Source organism: Lagopus leucura, unplaced genomic scaffold, assembly GCF_019238085.1.
Source record: "Lagopus leucura isolate 7727_CA_CO unplaced genomic scaffold, USGS_WTPT01 Super-Scaffold_100017, whole genome shotgun sequence".
NCBI lineage: Eukaryota > Metazoa > Chordata > Aves > Galliformes > Phasianidae > Lagopus > Lagopus leucura.
The window spans coordinates 5,678,733-5,695,654 of record NW_024962271.1 but is presented as its reverse complement, the minus strand read 5'-3'; the positions used below and the strand labels follow the sequence as shown (position 1 = coordinate 5,695,654).

The window sequence follows — 16,922 nt, the reverse complement described above, 5'->3', positions numbered from 1 at the left end:
GCCTTTCTCTCCAAATGTTGTTTTAGAACACACACAATAAAGTATTTAGAAAAAAAGGAAACTAAACATTAATATCACTGACAAATTTTGCTGTTCCTTTTGGAAGCCTTCAAGGCCTGGACTTCGTAGGTTATTTAAAATCCAACACAAACATCTCTAAAATATTTTGTTCTGGGAAAAAAAAACCTGCAAAACAAACAGATATTTTTGAGTGTCTGTAGAAGAGAAAGTCTGTACTGAGCATCTCTTTTTTGAAGGCTCAGTTTTATGCTATCCCACCCATCAGCAACTATTGTTTTATATAGTGTTGGATTTTTTTTGTGTGTGTTTTACCTTTCTGCCATAAGAAAAATGCATAAACATTTGTTGTGGCTTTCTTAGTTAAATCTAGATCTTGAGGCACATATGGGTCACTGTCTCACAGAAATTCAGCACTGTGCTAGAGAAAACTTTTCTTTGTTATTTGGAATTGTCAAACTGTTGAATACAGTTTCTTTCTAAACACATTTTGGTTTGTTTTGTGAACGTGAAAAGTACTTTCTCAATCTGATCCTTGTGAAAATGCAGTAAATTCTTTACTTTTTGGGGAGTAAAGCAGTAAGCTACTTTACCTCTCTCATCTGATTGATTGTTTTTCCAGCATGAATACTCTATTCTTGAGCTTTCTCTCTCAGGAATAATCTTACTTGCAGCAGAAACTGAGATACTTTGAATGTTGTATCCTGTCTCCTTTAACAGTGATGTGGAAACACAGGTTTACTCTGGATTGTAGGGTCAAAATGTTTTCAGCATCTTAAAAATATGCAGAGTCCCATAGCTCATGAAACTCTTACTTTTGTAGTTAGTATTCCTGTCTGGAGCAGAGATCTCTGCTGTTTGTCTCAGCCATTGGAGCCAGCCTTAGCCTACTGATTCATTTCAACCTTTTGGTACTTTTATGTCATCTCGGTTTGAAAGGAAGCATTTCATCTGCATAATTCCATTTTAATTTGGAGATGTGTTGTCATGAGTTCTTTGTAGCTTGGCTGGATAAGTAGGGATCTGAATAGGATTTTTTCTTCATTCGACTCAGTGAGAGTGGATGTCTTTGTGTGACCTCCTACAGAAGACAGAGGTGATGGAGGTACATTCTTATAGGAATTTGAGTCTTCATAAGAAGTCAGATCTTCTTGTTATCATAATGCCAATAATCTGGTTTTGTTTTATCACGCAATATAGAACTTTTGCAGCATTCTGTTTAAGGTTATGCCAAATTTACTGTTTTCTCTTTCATTTGCTTGCTATCTTGGGAAATTCATTATGTTAAAATAATTTTTCTACAATTTCTCCTTATCTCTTTGTTGTTCCTTTTATTTCATTTTTGTTTTGGTTTGGTTTTTGTTTCATTTTGTTTTTTTATCTGCTTATACTTGTCCTCTCAGAGATGTTCAGAACTATGGTGTTGTATGGTTGGAACATCACAAAGTTTGTACCAGGTGAGTCCCATGAATGCTCACGTGGGAACAGACAGAACATCACGTGTAAGTTTGTCAGGATCTATTGAACCAATACCAGGCTGAAGGTGGCAGTTTCCTGTATCGTGTCATTAATGGAGATGAGATGTGCTGTCACCACTACAAGCTGGAGTCAAAACAGTAGTCCTCAGAGTGGTGACATGAATTCCCCATTGAAGGAAAAGTTCAAGAGGCAGCTCTCAGCGGGTAAAGTGATGTGTCCTGTCCTTTGGGATAGTAAAAGGAGTGATTCTCCTGGATGTCCTGGAACATGGACAAACCATGAACTCTGACAACTATCAGCTTTCTGTACTCAAACGTAGACCACAATTGCCAAAGTATATGTGAGAATTTTTTCATAAAACCCTGGATTTTTTTGGTGAAAATTTAGAATTTGCATGAGGCTTTTCCATTATTTTTCCTTCTTTCCATTTTCTCACTTCCTTAAAATTTCCAAGCAGCCAATTAGTAAGTCTAAAAAACCCATATGAACTTTGCAATGAAATGAACATTTACATTGCAACTGTGCTGTTAAAAAACTTTTGCTGAAATAAGTTTTTATAAATGATTTACTGAACAATATGAATAATACAAGCTATCTTGATAATAAAATCTCTTTGTGAATAGTTAGTTTGAGGGAAAAGAGTAAAATTCAATGAATAAATTGTTCAGTCACTCGTGGTTCCATAATGAATTTTGGCTTTCAGTTTATTTGCAAAATGCACCTAGTTCTCTTTCAAGTTTTACCTTGACAATAGAATAATAAAATAACGAAAGTAATAAAATATACAGCTTCTGTATTAATCAGTATGTCATGTAGGTTCTCAAAAGCCACCTGCTTTAAGAATTCTAAGGGAAGCATCCTGGATAACGCGGTACCGGTATAAGCCTTAAGTCATCTCTAACACTTCTTAGCTGCTAATGTAAATTTGCATCCTTGCATGGTAGCTCTTGGAGATTTGCATAAAGGAACGTTTGCATGGAACTTAGAATAGCTGAGGCTTTGGCTATTGTCCAAATTGCCATTTTAATACAAGTCTATTACTCTCTGAAGAACAGTAGTTTGAAAATTGGCTTCTAAAACCTGATCCTTGATATAGCCAGTTTGATTTTTCAGTCACTCACTGAAGTCAATGGGCCTACTAATCAACTTTGAAATTAAATATGCTTTCAAGTTCTTAAGTACCTAAATGAGAATTTCAAATTCTGTCTCCTTTGATTATTGCCATTGTGAAAAATCTGACCATATGTTTTAGGTAGTGTCTGACTATTGAAGTGAAAATTAACACAAGTGATATTACGTTGGTGCTGTAGTGCTTATGAGAAGAGATTGAGATTCCCAGAATGTCACCATAGTTTATAATAATAAAAAATTAATAATAAAAAAAATAGGAGCTCAGCACGTGATGAGGAATCGGTAAAACTATTATCAAGCAGAGAAAGTAAAAGTGTAATGGACGAAACTCTGTCAAATCCTGCATGCATTCATATTTGAATCATACATTACTTTGCCTTCTTCAAGACTTCTCCTAAGGACTTTCCTAAAGAAAAGCGCAAAGTAACATTAGTGATCTAACTTGAGTTTTTCAGGAAGTACTAAAAAGAGAAAAGAACAGCAAAATCATCTATTTTGTTGGTGTTTCTACCTGGACAAGGAGTTCCAGGGTGAGGTCAGCAAAGTGTAAAAGATATTAATTGTGCAACAGTACGATGTGACCAGGTGTAAATGTACAGCTGAAAATATAATTCTGTAAGCTCAGAATTATATACAGAACTGTTTCACGTTGCTTCTTGAGGTTAGATAGGGTTTTTTATGTATGAGAACAAGGTATGATTTATTGCGACAGTATATGTTATTATAATAATTCCTCAAAGTCTATAGCACTTTGATTAGATGTCTTCAATTTTTCAGTGTTCTATCTGCCCATGACAGACTTCTCTGTTGTTGTCTGACAAAAAGCACACACATTCACAATGTTATTGCATGCCCCCTGGCATTACTTAGTTTTACAGTTCAGGTGGAGTTGTGTTGCTACCACTACCAATACATCAAAAATGCAAAATGAATAGCATTACTGGTCTCAATATTTGTTTGAAATATTTTCAAGCCTTTAAAACTTTCACTTTCCAATCTCAGATGGACTGAGTACTCCCACTAACTCCAGTGGGGTGTCCAGCAGCTTGTGCTTACTCGTGGCTCCCAGCTGCTGGGAACCACTTGCCCTCACTGACCTCCTGGTCGCCGTGAGGTTGTTCTGTGTGCACGGGCTGCTGTGTTAAACTGCTGAAATACAAAATCTCTTCCATATTATATCAGATTGCTGCTCCAGCAATAATGAACTCTCATGTTTTCAGGAACGTAGGAGGCTTTTTTGTTTCTGTTTATATGCATGTGTCCGCCATCCTTTTAAAGTGTTGCTTTTACAATGTGTGCAGTGAATGCCCTGGTGTCCTTGTCTGTCTTAGAAGTAACGAAAGCCAGGTGTCAGGAGTTAGGGGAGGAAATTTGAAGGATCCAATTGCAAATGATATGCAGCAATAAATTAGAAATAGCTTTGTCTAGACAAAATAAAAATTAAAAAATATATAATACCGGGTGGGTTTGGTACTAAATTACAGCGGAAGCAACTGATAAAGAATTTTCTTGGTGTGAATTTCACAACAAAGCAATTAATGAAAGGAATTACAGTGTGCAGTTGACTCCTGACAGAACGCTCTAGACTTTGCATCTTTTGACATTCATATGTGAGAAAAGACACTACTGATTTCTCATTTCCACTGGCAGTGAGATTTGTGAAAGCGGACTATGCAAAAAGTCATTTCCTTTGCTCTCATCAGTTTATCTTCTACAGAAATTTAACTATATATCAGTATTTTAAGCCTATGAAAGAGATTTCTGTGATTGCAGATGTCAAATTTAATAAAAATTATTTTCAAAGTAGAGAAATTCTCCTAAAATCCTAATGTAAGATCATTTTAAATGCACAGAGGAAAGTTAGTAAAATGTGTGTGTCTCTGACCTACTTTTAATATAAACACAAGAGATTTTCCTGCTGAAGTGCTACCTTTGTCAATGGGACGTGCTGCAGAGCTGCAGGGATTCTCTTTGTGCCGGCTTCCCGGGGGAAGCGCTTGAAGTCTGCATCCAGAATTACTGGTAGGGCTTTGAAGATGCCTGTTGCTTTATTTTACTTTATTTTTATTTTATTTCATTTTTTATGTTGTGCTGTTTTATTTTTATTTTGGTAAAAAAGTTTGTTCTGAAGCCATGCTTATCTATACTTATGTTGGAACCACTGCCTTTGGTTCTGTTTAAAAAAGAAAATAAAAGAAAAAAATGAAAAGCCTTCCATACTCGTGTATGCTCATGTTAAAAGAAGAGCAGGCACTCTAAGTACATATCTGCCAGTGTTGCTGTTTGGAGGCATTTAAAAATACTGCAGGGCAGACTTCTGTTTTTTTTTTTTTTGGCCTTTTGTTTTGTTAATTTTGTACTAGTTTTGAAATCATTTGCAAGAACATACCTGATGTATGCATTTTCCAAGTTGGAAGCACCTTCATTCCCATCCAGCTCTGTTTTTCTTTAAGAGGCTGCAAATCCACAAGATGTAGGGATTCAAAAGGTTGCTGTGTGTAGAGAGTGAAAATACTGTTAAGGTCTGATCTGGGAGAAAATGACAACTTTTGTCCTGATTTTACCGGCGATGCCTTTTTGTGAACAGCTCTGTGCACAGTGTGCAGGTGAGGTTCTCAGGGTAGCAGTGACAGAGCTCCTCAGCCAGCCCTGCTGCTGGCACCGTAAGAATAGGCAGATTTCATGGCTGCTAATTTTTCAGTGGGATATTCTGGGAGCACTGATTGCCCCATCCTTTCAGTGCGGTGGCAGGACTGCTAATGGCCTCTCCCAGCTTGGGGACATTTGCAGAGTAGACAATTTCCATTTCCAGAGTAATACATTGGAAATCCTGCTTATTGTGTGCCATACCTCATAATGGAAAACAATATAAATTGGAACAAGCTTATTTAAATCTTTCAGACATGTATCATGTTCCTCAGGAACTGGCCAGAAATAGCCAAATAAATTACACCAGAATCTTCAAAGGAGAAGTGTTTTTGTTCCCTTTGAATCCACTTGGTATCTTCCATAGCTAAACAAATAGCAGGTGTGAGTTTCAATAAGAAACACACAGTTCAAAAGTTTGCTGTGCTTCACACAGCCCCGCTCGGGCCGAGCTCCAGCCTTGAACTCATTAGGGCTGTGTAAGGAGCTTCCTGGCCCCGGCTGCGCAGACGGGACACTGGGAGCGGGGTGAGGAATGCACAGGGCTTGAAGGCGCGTGGTAATGGAAACCAGATTTCTGATTGCCTGGGGGATGGGGCTTTACAGGAACTGTAGCATTACTGCTTGGTATCCAGCAGTGCTGCAGGGAGTTGAGAAATGCTGAGCCTCCATGGCTCTTGGAACTGTGCTTCCCAAGAACCAGTCTAGAGGGACCCACAGAGTCCATCAGCACAGCCCCGTGCAGTTCAGAGGGCAGCAAGGAGTCCATAAAACAGCCACGAAGCTTCAATTCATTCTGGCATTCCCACCTCCCACTTGTGGCCCAAAAGCCACTGACCATTCCTGGCACCTAATTTCCCCGCTGAAAGCAGAACAAAGAAAAGACTGTGATCTAGCAGGGAGATTTCTGCTTGTGTTCTCACCAATAGAGGCTGCTGCTGCTGAGCCTGGAGTCATTTGCCTGGGAGAGAAATATATGTGCTTTTAGTGCCTATTGATGAACACCTTCAGTGTTATATTAGCATCAGTCTGATTTTAGGAGATGAGATTTTTCACCTCTTAGGACTTTGTGTTACTGTCTAGCTGCAGTTTTGGAATATGTTCCCTATATGATGGATTGGCAGATGTCTGTGGAGTTCCTGACTCTATTTTCCAGCGGTGAACTCTCAGAAAAAGTAAATTTGGAATTCATGGCAATGTCTATCATATGCAGAATTCGACTCTGTCAGCTGCATTTCTTCATATCTGCTTTATGTTTGAAATAATAAAACTTAGTAGAGAAAATAAAAGGTTTATAGGAATAAATATACTTAGATTATATTCAATTAATAACTGAAAATGAATGACACAGTTAAATTGCAAGCTGCTCACATACAGGTTACCACAATATGAAATAGATTATTTAATGTTGTTTTGATGAAAATATATCTAGTTAGGTTGTTAATATGATTATCTGAATTATCCAGCTCATCCAGATGAGATCCAATAAAATCCTAACTACACACTGCATTACCATTCATTTCATATACTGTATATTTTTTACCACAAAACTGTTTAAATATTTGAAAAAGTCACAAACAAAAGAAAATGAAATTTTCAATTAAAAACATGCAGCCATAATGTTTTATCCTGCAAACATTTGTTCATTTTCTTTCTCACAAGAAAAGCTATGGATTTTAAATTACCTTGGTAAGTGCTGGAAACAGAGCAGATTTGTACAATCCATTAGCAAGCTTGTTCCTGAGGAATCCAGTACAGGAGCAGAGAATTTTGTATTTAGTAATGAACTTCAGAATTATCTAAAATAATTTTAGATCATGTTTGTTCATGAAATGAAAAAAAAATCCATTGTAATATTTTAGTTTATTGCAAAAGTAGGACTATATAATAGAGGTAGATTTTAGAATTAAGAAACTGAAAAAAGCAGCAGAAAAATACATCACAGTCTTCTCAGGCATGGTAAATTGTAGAATGCCTTTGAAATATTTAAAACGTCATGGATGCTCCAGCTTCTTTCCAGGCTCCCATTCTCACTGCTGAGCTTGATGAATAATCTGATCGGGTATTCTATTAGATTTCACTTCCTTGCTTTGTTGGCTTGAGAGAATGGGCAGCAGGGAAGTAGTGGTCATGCTAAGTCAGGCTATAGGCAGAGAAATGCCATAGAATTTAAGTGCGGGATCTTGGTTAGCATGATCAAAACTGTTAGAACAAATTTGTAAGGTACTGACTGATAAAATGTCAGTGTAACACTGTGGGACAGAATTTAAGGTGCTCCTCAGTGCAGAAATTTGCTGAAGAACAGAACATGTGAAGAACTACACAGATTAGGAGCTGAAGAGTCTGAAATTACCTTCTCTGCAATAGCAAACACGATTAGGTCTTTTGAATGTATTAGACTCTCCGGGAGTACTTTTCTGAATATGGTATGGTGTATAAAATATTTTCTTTGTATATGTGCCCATTATTATAGTTAATGAGATTTAATATATGCATACCAAGTGCACATTATATTGTAGGTACAGTAAGAATCACAGAACTTTGCAAACAGTTCCCAAGAGTTACCCATCTTTCTTTGGAATCTGCAAGGTCAAACTACGCAGCATTGACTGCAGATGAAAGAAGAGAAACGTGCCTTTGTTCTTCCTTTCAGTTCACATATACATTTTAATCTATCACCCAAATGCTTGTAAAGCAAAAATGAACTATATTTTGCATTTTTAAAAAGTTTTCTCTATGAACAAGGAGTGGCAGAGCTGTATTAATTCATGGCTATTTGGCGTAGTGAATTTGGGTCTGTTTGCTACCTCGGATTTACCTCCAGATTACACAAGTTCTGGCCCAATGTTATACTTCAGTCATGGTGGGCCAGAGAATGTGTCCTTCTAAATGCATCATATCTTCAGCACATTCTGAATGTGACTCCTGAAGTTACAGACGAAATGAATTTCAGTCTTTGAGAGAGTTCTACCCACAATGCCAAGCCTTCAACCAAAACTGTAGGCGTCAGCATCCATTTTTCAGCTCAGTATTTCCTTGTAAGAGATCGATGTTGGACATCCCATTGCCACAAATGAGCCAATGATGGGATGGAATCAGCTGATTTTCAAATGTAGGAGACTTTTTTATACTTTCCAAATACATGTCTGTGGGTAGGTAGCTACCCTGATATTTCAATCAAATGGACTTTTTACAGTTAGCCAGGAAGAGTTGTTGAATTCTTGCCATGCCCAGAATACAGAGATCTGATCTGAATAGCAGCTGAGTTCAAAGGAGGTTAAACACCAGAGGGTGTGGTAGAAACAGATAGCTATAGTTTTTCCTTTAGAAGAAGTCTAAAAAAAGTATCACCATCACAGAACGTTCTGTTGCTACTTCCACATTTTATGTAAATTCCTACTGGTTATATTCTTAATTCTGAGGAATAGGTCATATGCATTGAATTCTCTTTCTTACAGCACCAATGAAGAGTATCTCCATGTGAAGAACTCTTGAAGCTTTGTTACTGGGACACAATGAATGCAAAGTGCCAGTGTGAGGAGGAAAATAATGCTGACTGCAGCTGAAAAGTGTTTTACAGGGAGAAGGGGCTCTGCAGGGTTCTGCTCCATCTTACTCCTGTACAGCCTTAGATGCATTTTGTTCTAGATGTCACTGGGTACAAATAGGTATGGGTGGAAACAGTAGACTCGTGCTTACCATAAGGCTACTGAGCCATACTTCTTTTAGTCTTCCTTTTTTTTTTTTTTTCATCTTTCCTGAAATGAGGATTAATTTTGATAGGCAGTGGAATAGCACTCCCCTTCTCCCAGCACATATAGCAGCAAGCTCATTGGTTGCGATGAGCTAACTTTCCGTGTAGAGAAAGCATATGTGGTGCTGGTGCGTGTAGTCTCTGGAGTCTTACATAAGCTACAAAATTGCTTGCACAATCTGATGCTCATAACAGCCTTAGAGCAAATTTTCAGATTTAATTTTGGAAGGCTGATGAGCAGAAATGTTTTGGTGTGATATTTTGAACTTAGATTTTTGAATTTAATCCTGTTGAAGTCAGTAAGGATTGGTATCTGTCCCCTCTTCCCCATCCCCTATGCAAGTGGGGGGAGGGTGAGAGCAGCTGCTGCTGTGATGAGTTACACCTGGGTGGGGAGGGGGAGTGGTATTTAGGAGAATCTTTTAAATAGATGAGGGAGCAAAAAGCACCTGATCTTGTGGAGGTTTGCTCATGAGCGGAGGTCTGGCCAGCAACTCCTCTAGGTAGGTTGTTCTAGAAGATTCTTGCTTAAAAAATGGAAATGCATTTCCTTGCTTTCTGATGTGGTGATGTTCTTATACGTGTGCATATATTTTAATATATCTAATATGCTCTTACACGTACATAAGATGGTAATGCAGGGGCAGATTATGATGCTGTGCGATGGAGGGTAACTGGTGAAAATGTTTTTCAGCTGTAGGGCTGAGGTACTTACCTCACTGCTTTGAGCTCCTGAAGGCTGTAAGCAGTAGAACTTGAGCTTTCTTTTCTTACTAAATCCGGACCCAACACTGAAAAAGAAATCAGAATGGTACTTCTCTGGAGTAAGGTTGTTATTTGTGCAGTTGATAGCAATTATGGTGGAAGTATGACTGTTCTTTTATAGAAAACTTTTCAAGTTATTCCTTTAATGAGTTGTATGACAACTTGCACAATTCTTGCTTTCTTCCTTAAAACCTTACCCTTAAAAGCTGTGGTTGAAATTGGGCCATTGGGAATGGTGTAAATGAAGCTTTTTATTTTTAAAGCAGGAGGAGAAAATTACTTAACGTAGTTACAGTAAACAAGCTTGCAGTGCTCTGTAATGAGCTGGTTTAATTGTACCTGAGTCCCACTACTCATATATGCCATTATTTGTGAAATACCGTTAACTTAATTCCAGTTATTAAATGGCATCTAATGTTGAGCTTTCTTGATCTTAAAATAGTCAAACAAGCTAGTGTGAAATGTGAAAAGGATGTGGTTAAAAACAGGAATGGTGTGATTAGGCTGTTTCATTAAGGATATATCTATTGTTGGATGAAGTAAAAGATTTTAAGTCAGAATTCATTGAATAAGTTAACTTATAGTATATAGGTTGAGCGCTCTCTGTTCCCTTTGCACCATGTAACGTGGTTGAGTGGAATGAGGCAGCTACTGGCAACAGGCTTCTTTAGGGAGTGTGGGCAGAGAGGGGGGGTAGCAGGACCTGGTGGGCTCCTGCAGTGCAGTCCATCTGTGCCTCAATGCTGCAGGCTCTGTGATGCAGAGCAATGGCCTTTCTGGGTAAGGAGAAAAACTTCATGCTCTGTGGAACCCGAAAAGTTTCACCTTATGAATGTGATGAAGCTGAAGACTGTTGTTTAATACCTAGTGTTGTCAGTTTAGATCTGCAGTAGAGCAGCAGTACTTAATACTACAGGGGAACTGCTATTTCCTGTATTTACTACTCATTATTTCAAAAGACAGTTATTCTTGCCTCGTGCTCAGCTTCCAGAGTGTACCTGAATGTAGCCAAACACTGGGAAGGGCCTGGGGATGATACTGGTCTGAGTGGGGTCCATTGTGCTGGCTGCTCTAACTGTGTGTGCTACCCAGCTGAACCTGATGAGGTGCAGGATTGGAGGCAGCTGGGGTCTGCCACCACCAGCAGGGTGGGGAGGGGCTGATACTCACCCTTCTGAGCCACCCAGCTGGAAAATGGGATTAGAAAGAGTGGTTGAAAAATGAATATTTAAACTATCTTGAAGGTTAAACCTAGGGAAATGATTTAATGGAGGGCATCATCACTGTTCTGCTGTTAGCACAATCACTGCATGGTGTTACCTTTTACAGACAGGTCTTGCTGTGGAAGTTTCTTTTGTGTTTTCTTCTTATTTTTTCTTAATCTGATTAAACATTCTTATGATATTGAGCTGTGTTGCACTGCTGGCATTGCCAGATGTGTCAGAATCATTCTGACTGCTTGCTGATTTCTGTGTAATATAAATACAACAGTGCAGATATCGAGGTAGAACCAGTAACAGGCTGTAGCACACTTACTGCTGAGGCTTGAGGTTAGCTTGTCCCTGGTAGGTTAAGGAGCTACTGGGAGGAACATGAAATATGAATTATGCAGCGCAGACATTTGTGCAGGGGAAAAACTTGTATTTTTAGGAAGGTTAATTGACTCTTTGGAGTTCAGGTGGACTTTGTGTCCAGTTCATAGTCTATAAATTTTGAAGCAGGAAAAAGAACCATAACACTTTCTCTTCTCTTCAGTGTAATGAAAACATTCTCTTTTACTATAATTGATATTGTCAAATGGAGGATTGTTCAAGTAATCAGCAACGTAATTAGGAAAGCTTTTTTACTTGCTACCTTCAGTTGAAATACAGTCCTTATTTCTAATGCCCTTTGCAGTAGGGCAGTGTTCTTAAAGGAGAGGGGGAACAAGAAAACTTCAATGAACAAGGGAGTCAGAGGAAACTGCTTATGTTTTTATAACAGTCTCAAAGGTAGATTCAGTTTTCCATTTTTAGCAAATAAAACCCAGGTTAGGAGGTCTGCAAAGTGTAACTTTTCTTTCTTTTCACATCCCTCCTTTTTATTACTCCCTCAGGAACTGCCGATTCCCATGCTCTAGGATATCTTTATAAGTAAGGGAAGTTAAACCAGGTAGCTCAAGAAAACTCTTCTTTGGAATGAGGCTAGTATGCATTGTGGAAGTTGGAAATGAGCAGACATGCTCTGAGAACTGTTTGATTCCCTCCACCTGGGATTTCTCTTGCATTTTAGGGAAAATTTCTCAGTTTTAGCGTGCTATGATTTATTTATTTCTAGACTCTGTTAGCTGTGTTTTTCTTGCATGCAAGATATTTGAGACTTACACTCGGAGCTGTTGATGAACTAGTGGGACTAGGAGTTAAAAAGAAAAACAGCCAATTTTAGAGAGGAGGATATTGCTAATGAAAGAACGAGTTTCCATTTTTGCATTCCTTGAGGGGGGGAAAAAAAGCAGTGATAGAAACCTGTGCTGTGCTTGGAAACGTGTGACTGGAACTGCAAAAACTTTTCCAGGATTCACTCAAGAAGGTGGGCAGTTTATAAGCAATTTTTAATTAAAAAACAAACAAAGAAAAAGCAGATGCTGAAGAAAGCCCTGCAGCCTGGGTGTGCTTTGTTAGTAGCTAAGGGTAAGAAGTCCAGTGTGTCCTGAGCTGTGTGTGTGATCTGTGCTGAGCTGCTCCCTACTGGGAGTGTTTATGTGAACTTAGCACAACTTAGAGCAACTTAGCATGGTAGTTACTGGAGAAATAACTGCCAGAAATAGCTCCAAAACCTCAGTTATATCATGCAAATAATTTTACCTGACAGCAAGGTGTCTAAACTTGTGCTTGCCTTTAAAATTCTTCCTTTCCAGCGGTGCTATTAATAAACATAGCCTAATTTGTGTTTTCTTTCTCAAAATGTACTGCTAAAGTGTTCCTGCTTTCTGTGCACAACTTTCTTGTCAACTGAGTATGATGAACTGTTCATGTAGTATTTTAAGTCAGGTAGATGAGGTAGTGGATGGAAATCTGGGGTATGTAAGCTGTTCCAAAAGTAATGCCTCCTATTTATTTCCAGGATAACTATCATAGAGCTGAAGAGCACAATCACACTAGTCGATAACACAAATTCTGAGCTAAAAAATGCTATTTTTCAACTTAGTCACCACCACTAGCTGTGCATGTACACACACAATGAACTGTGGCTGCTTGTTCTAACAGTGCAATCTGATTTTATTACTGAGTTTTCCAAACAACATTGAGTTTTGTTTGGAAGAAGGGTCAGTTGACCCAAACAGATACATTTTAAAGAATCACAGTATGAAATCTATTGATTACAACTTCTATCTATGTCATTTTCCCATTGGGTTAAAATTATGTGCTTTTGCTCTTCTGCTTTTTATAAACATTTACACAGGGGCACATAAGCAACAGTTGCTTTTGTCTTTTAGTTACACATAATACACATAGCTTGCTCCTGAGCCATTGTTATCAATAATTCCTACTCCTCAGTGAAAGATGCTTTTTTCTTTTTTTGAGTCAAGATAATTTTATTTTGATACTTCTTAGAAGAATGAGCAGATGTACCAATTTTAATCAACTACACTTAGTCTGTTTCCCCTAAAAATAAAAGTTGTTGAAAACTCATGCAAGCATGTAACATGAAGATTTGTAAAATATATATTATAATATATAGTATTTGATAAATATTTTTTTTCTGCTGTAAGAAAGTTTTCTACCATGTAAATAATGTTTTTCATAGTGTTTCATCTCACACAGATTGGATTCTTCTGCTGTAGGAATCAACTAGGGAATTGAAGTCTCTTGACAAAAGGAAGGCAGTCTCTTATGCGAGCTTTATGGAGATCAGATACAGTCTGAGGAAGGTCAGGTTTTATGTGCACAGCCCAATCTTCAGTATAATTTAGCATGTTAGATATTGGAATCTTCCCCCAGGGTAAATAAAGTATCTGACAATTGAGATACCTCATTAGACCTGAGTTCTTCAGAAAATCTGACACATGATCCTTCTGAAAGTGTTGGATTCTCTGCTTGCACATCAATAAAGATAATTTACAATGTTTTATCTGAGAAAGATTTTCTCTCTTCTAACAAGGTCCAAAACATCCGGTGTTGTTTCTGTATGTTTCTGTGATATCTAGGCATATGTTGCCAGTGTGTGTCAGCACTGCTTTGCTGCAGCTGCCTCTGGGTTCAGCACACACAGTAACCTGCACATCGCTGCCTCCCTCTGACCGGGGCATTTGTTTGCGTTGTTGATAAGTTCTATTCTTGAGCTATTCCGGTCTTTCTTATTGAACTTATTTTCCTTCTTGTGGTGTTTCAAATCAGATCAAGATTTGTGTATATAAAAGCTTTAGGAGTATGTATTAGTAATCAAGTTGAGTGAGGATTTGAATTACAGGCCATGTGTTAATGTTAGGTGCTCAACCATCTTCGTTCTACTGCCTTGGATCTTCTGTACTGTTTTTGATCCCAATAGCTGTGTAGCCACAGGAAAATATGTTTACGTTAACACTTCCCATCTTAAATTCCCATATCTGCTCTGAAGCAATGAAGAAATTGTGAAACATATGGTTAACTGCTTGTCATGTGAAATGCTTTTGGAAACTGCAGATGCAGTATCAGGCAGGAGAGAGTGAAATGGCAGCGTGTGCTGCAGCTTCGTCTTGGAAACAAACGCTTTAACTACTCACACGTGTGTTTTTGTGCGTATTAGTTTAGGTTTTAAGATTTTGAGGAATACATCTTTGAATGATGAGAGAGAATTTTGACATGAGAAAATTTCTGCGCTTTCAATCTTGTAGTGTGGATGCTAACAAGATTCAGATTCTTAAGGAGTTCTTCTCTTCAGTGCTATGATTTAAAATAAACAACTGGCCTATTTTTTTTGTATACATTCTTGATAAAGAATAGAGGTATCATACTAGCTTGCTTTCTTCACAAAATACAGAAACTGTGTAGCTAAAGTCACATATAGCAAGTTATCTTCCTTTGTTTTTGGAATTAATTCCTTTAAATAGTTTACTGCGCTTCTGTTATGCCTGCAAGTGTGTGTAAATGTGTTATGTGTCGCAATCTAGTAAATGAAGCATTGCAGAATGATCTGCAGCAAAGGATTCATTGCTGAGTCAAAGCCTGTCCACACTTGCATGGGATGCACTGCAATAGCACTTTAAGCCTCAACGCTCTTTCCAGCCTCCTGGTGTACTGTAGATGTTGCAGTGCACATTCTGCTCTGTAACACACATGTGCAGCTCCTGGTGAAGTCAGAGAAGCCATTTGGCTTGTTGTCTTGGCAGAATTACAGTAGCCTCAGAAATTCTGGATTTAGCTTGCAGAGATGAAAGAAACCTAAAACTAAAACAATTTCAGGAAATGGCCCAGGAGTCTTACACTGCTAATCATCTGAGCTCTGTGTTATATTAAGTAATGCCTTTGTTTTTGGATTTACTCTTTTCTCTCCATTCCTTATGATATGAGACAAGTAGAGGGAATAGAAATTTCTCATAGTCAGTGATGCTGTGGGTCACTTTTAGGCAGTTTGGGGATTATTCTTTCTGATATATCTAACAATATTTTTACAAACCTTTATTTCCTAACTCCTTTTAACTATTATCATATTTTGGAGCGAAGGACATCTTAGAGTGAAGTCACTTTGAAGTAGGAAGAGGAAACAGCAACATCTAAAGCCTTTTCAGAGTAATCTATTGGTGGCTGCAAAGAAATATTATTTCCTTAATTTAGGAAATGTAGTTAAAACAGTATATTGAATTATTCAGCCATGATTATGCTTTGCATTTGCACGTGGTGCCTGAGAAGTCATGACTAAATGCAAGCTGATGACTGTCTCGAGTGTGCAGTGGTTAGCAGTGGTTAGAAATCTGTTGAAATCTGTTTCAATCTACTGAATGTGACACCTCCTGTACCTTGCCTTAACATTTGATTTATCACCTCATAATACTGGTTATACATTTTCTTTGTGAATAATGGGGAAGGAAAAAAAAGTTTTATCAAAGATGTGCCCTTTCAGTTCTGAATACTTTCTTTTTTATTGGGATTTCTTCACTGGTTTGATTTACAATTTGTAAACTTCTGTTTTCTTTCATTGCCATTTCCTTCTGAGGCTTTGATAGCATGTAGGCAACAAAAAGATTTTTTTAGGAAAATGGAAATACAGCTGTAGCTCCCTGAAGCTTTGTGAAGAAGTGTTTGCAGCAAGGTTGATTGAGAGATTGTCAATGTCTCAAAGCCTTTTATTCTGATCTTGTCTTGTTTCTCATAATCTGTTGTGTTGCTCCAACTGGTATCTCTACCTAGCTGAAGTGAACTACCTCATAAAACAAAAACTCAGCCACCAAAGAGCTCATTTCTTTGTCAGCGTTGCCTGCCTGAGGGTAGTGGCACCAGACGCGATCTGTGAAGTACATCAGCTTGTTTAGCTACGTGTAGGTCCAGGAGATCATCCTGGGGAGAAGCCAGTGAATGTCTGCAAAGTGTCAAGGATGCACTGAAGGCTGAAAGAATATCAAGACATGTGACAAAACTGCAATATGTGAACCTAAATTCCTTGTCTTTGGCTCACAGATGACTCCAAGCTGACAGAAGTTTCATGACAAAAGCTTCCAAGGAGAAACTAGTGCTTTAAGAAACAGCTCAGATGCTAAAGAACTAGAAGGGCAGACTGATGCAAAGAAAAAGAATGGTCACAACATAAGGATCAAGAAAATTTTCAAAATATTTTTGTGGTATCTCAATGCTCATTTACTGTTAAGTACTGCAAACAAGACCTGTTGACTGCTGAGCACTTGTAAAATCTGTCCAGGGTAGTATAGGTGCTCTGATAATGTCCTTTGAAAATCCATTCCTGTCTGCATATGCTTTGGGAGCTGGAAAGCTACCCTAGCTTACAAACTATGCAAGCTTGTGAGCAAGTTGTCCCATTTGAAGGGCTAAGTACTGTCATGATTTTTGTTATTCTGTGCAGCAGGTTGGTGTGTGGAAAGGCCTGAGCACAACTTGATTCTGTCTCGGTGCAGCAGTTCATTCACAAATGCTGCTAATCCACTGCACCTCTATTGTGG

The 16,922-nt window shown here is 38.2% G+C and overlaps 1 long non-coding RNA gene across 2 annotated transcripts in view; it reads left to right on the top strand.

The window, feature by feature from the left end:
* The window catches only part of LOC122183287, a 78,775-nt gene that overhangs the window by 26,783 nt on the left and 35,070 nt on the right, over positions 1-16,922 (top strand). Inside the window, exon 1 of one of the 2 annotated variants that reach the window (XR_006180196.1) lies at positions 9,477-9,531. The exons of the other annotated variant lie outside the window; for it this stretch is intronic. This is a non-coding gene — a long non-coding RNA (uncharacterized LOC122183287). Of the gene's footprint in view, positions 1-9,476; positions 9,532-16,922 lie in introns of those variants that run through there. 2 annotated transcript variants of the gene reach the window in all.